The sequence below is a fragment of the Tauraco erythrolophus genome, chromosome 20 (assembly GCF_009769465.1).
Source record: "Tauraco erythrolophus isolate bTauEry1 chromosome 20, bTauEry1.pri, whole genome shotgun sequence".
Classification (NCBI taxonomy): Eukaryota; Metazoa; Chordata; class Aves; order Musophagiformes; family Musophagidae; genus Tauraco; species Tauraco erythrolophus.
The window spans coordinates 1442304-1445956 of record NC_141484.1 but is presented as its reverse complement, the minus strand read 5'-3'; positions in this window follow the sequence as shown (position 1 = coordinate 1445956).

Genomic DNA, 3653 nt, shown 5'->3' with positions numbered 1-3653 from the left:
GCCCCGTGGGACCCATCCTGTCTCTGCCCAGACTGAGCAGAGCAGCTTTGTAAGACCAGCCCAAAGGTAAAGGGTGAACGCGCCCATCACCGTGGCCTCGTGGACCCCCCGAGCCAGGCAGAGCATCCTCAGGTCCATCCGGACCGTGCTTGGTGCCACCGCAGCGGGTGCAGGGCTGGAGGGGACGGGGCTCACCGCGCACAGGCCAGAAGGCACTCGCAGGAGCACTACTCAGCTAATTGCAGTAATTAACCCGTAATGAAGCAATTATTTGAGGACGTGGTGCCATGTGTTCCTGCAGGGGAGGAGGACGGGGAGGAGGGCACACAACTGGCACATCTTGGAGCGACACGGTGGGCAGCGGGCACGGGCAGCCTGCCGAACTGGGATGACAGAGGGGACAGGGACATCAGCCCAGCCTGTGCGTCCCCCAAGGTGGCCAAGGGGATGTGGGGTGCCACTGCAGGGCAGAGGAATGGAGACTGGAGAGAACCAGAGGCAGCCAGGGCCGGTGCCCCCCCAGCCGCTCCCCGGCGGGGCGAGGATGCATCCTCCTTCTCCACCCATTTTCCAGAGACGACAGTAAATCTCGGAATGAGCCCCAGAGCCGAGCGGGAGCAGCTGGTGGGCACCAGCAGCGTCACAGGCTGTGCCCGGCGGAGCTCGCTCCTCCTGCAAGCCGCTTGGCAAACCCAAACGGATGCAATGCCCAGCCGCCGTGCCGTTGACCCCTTGTGCCAGACCCCAGCCGAGTCCCTGTGCCGTGCCCTGGTGTCCCCAGGGCCAGGCTGCGTTTCTCCACGAGCTTTTGCACCAGGATTCCTGCACCTCCATGGACCCTCCACCCAAGGGAGATGCGGACCCCCACGGTGGGATCCTGCGGTGCTGGTGGGGAGGGGGCGGGAGGGACGGAGCCGAGCTCCGAGCAGCCCGAGGCGGCTGCGCAGGCGGGCGCCGCGCGGACACGTCGCTCCGGAGGCATGTGCTGGTACCAGAGCCAGGCGAGGGGCTGCAGCCAGCTGGCCGGCTCCTGCCTGCGCTGCGGTGGCCAAGTCACTCCCTGTCCGTGGAGAAAGGCTGGCGCTGGCTGCAGCCTGTGGTGCAAAGACGTCGGCAGCCCTGGCAAGCAGCCCAGGGCCATGGGTGCCCATCCCGGTGGCACAGCCAAGGCATCCCCTCTCCTGAGGGCTCCCGGAGTGGCGGAGGCGCAGCTGGAGGTGTGTGGTCCCCAGATCCCCCTTGGGGGGTGCTGCCCCCCAACCCCTCCCCATTTATGCCAACCCCTCCAGAGCAGCTGGCAGCCTGCAGCCAGGGTTTCCCCAACATCCCCACAGTGCCCGAGCTGCCAGAGGAAGAAGGGCTCACCCCACCTCCAGCTGGGGACGTGAGGAGCCTCCAATGGCATCGCAACTGCCGGAGCGCCGGGACCCAGCCAGCCCCTCCTGGCAGAGCCAGCCCCAACCATCACTCAGCGGCACCCCGGCTGTGTTGGCACAGGTCGGGCTGGCGGCGGCAAAGCCCCCGGCACGGAGCGCGGCTGACAAGTAAATCGTGGCTCCAGCAGGGAAGGAGCGGACGGGAGGGAAATAAAAGCAGATGACATCAGCGCTGGCATGGGAGCCCACGCCACGAGCTATTTCGGGAAGGGCCGGGCCGGCTGCGTGGTTAAGCGCTTGCAGATGTTGCTTTGTGAGCCTCGCGGGGCTCCTTCCGCCGGCGCTGCCGGGCAGGGATGCTGCCAGCGCCAGGGATGTGGTGGCAGGATGGTGCCGGGGCTCCATCCTCTGCCCCATGGCGCTGAGTCCTGTCCCCGAGGATGAGAGGAGCCCCGGGAGCCCCAGCACAGCCTGGGCGGTGTTGGATTCAGCCCTCGTGCCAGCGTGGGGATGGCAATCCCTGGCACAGCCCTGCTGTCACCGCATCCCTCGGCCACGCGTGCCAGGGCAGCTGGTGGGAGCTGCATGGGGGGGATGCAGGGTGCCCGGCTGGTGACCAGGACGTGGTGGCATCTCAAGGTGACTGGCAAGGGCAAGGAAACAGAAACCTGGCAGTTGCCATGGTTACCGCCTAGCATCTACCGGCGCTGGCTCCGAGCACATGTAACGCCCGTCTTTAATCGCCCGGGGTGGGTTGTAGGAGGAAAGGAAGAGCTGATGGCTTCCAGCTGCCCTGGTTGCAGTGCTGTTTGGTATTGGGGAAACTGAGGCACAGCCCTGCCCTGCTGTCCTCTCAGTCAGCACTGGCAGGAGCTCAGACTAGTGCGTTTGGGCGCTAACCCGGCCCTCGTTCCCTCGAGGGCAATTAAGATACCCCGGATCTGCACAGTGACCTCATCCTGTTGGGGTTTTTGCAAGGCACGATTTGGGGGTGACAGCATCCAGCTCAGCCCGGGCCAGGCTGGTGGGGGCTTCGGTGCACGTTACACCCCCAGCGCCGCTGCTCGGCCCTCTCGGGGGGATCTGAGCCCCCGGCAGAGATCTGGACTTGCTCCGGCTGCGAAGGGCTGGAGCCCAGCTCGGAGCCAGGATTTGATCCTCAGTCTCCGTCAGCCTCGGCGTTACCCTTAAACCAAAAGAAAAAGCAGCTCAGGGCAGAATGAAGTCGAACAAACGATGTGGCACACGTTCCTCCTCTTCCCAGCTCCCGGTTTGCTACCCAGGGCATGACGCTGGCGGGTCCCCGTGCTCACTGCCACCCGTGTCACCCAGCAGCACGGGATGACAGGCACCACGGTGGCAGGTGGCATTTGCCCCAGCCCCTGCAGGGAAAACAGCGTCGCTGCCGCGACAGGCAGGAAGAGCCTGTTTGTTAGCTGCTGCCAGATGTTCCTCTGCAGAATAATTTGATGGAAAAACAGGGAAGGGAGCACGAGTTTCGCCAGCAACATCTTGCTTTAATAAAAAAAAACAGGAAATAATGTTGGAGGAAGGAAAGACGTGCCCAAGTTTATCCCCCTCCTGCGCAGAAATGTGCTCCGATCGGAAAGGGTCCGCGGTGCTGGGCTGCACTCCTCACCCCACAGGGGTGGCTGGATGGAATCCCATTTCCAGGCTTTGCAGTCTGTTCCAGCCCCGAGGACCATCCCGGCACTCCGGGGATCCCAAGGGTGTTTGGGCAGGTGTTGCATGGGCTGGTGATGCTCCATGGGCTGGCGATGCTCCGTGGGCTGGCGATGCTCCGTGGGCTGGCAATGCTCCGTGGGCTGGTGATGCTCCATGGGCTGGTGACGCTTCATGGGCTGGTGATGCTCCGTGGGCTGGTGATGCTCCGTGGGCTGGCGGTGCTCCGTGGGCTGGTGATGCTCCATGGGCTGGTGATGCTCCGTGGGCTGGCGGTGCTCCATGGGCTGCCGATGTTCTGCGGTCCCCAGCCACGCTGGGGTTTCAGACTGACCCGCGCCACATCTGACATCCGGGATTTATAGCCTGGCCCGACAGCCAAGTCCCTCCACAGCCTCCAAGCAGGAGCCAAAGACAACACGATTCCTGTCTGACCCGCCAGCAGCCCCCCCTGGGCCCCAGCTCCCGGCTATGCCGGCTCGGGGTGGTCCCACCGCTGCGAGGGGAGAGCAGGTGCCCCTGCCCGGGCCAGCACCCAGGACCACCCGGTACCCACTCCAGGGGAAGGCAGAAAGCCCTAAAATCAGGCCAAGG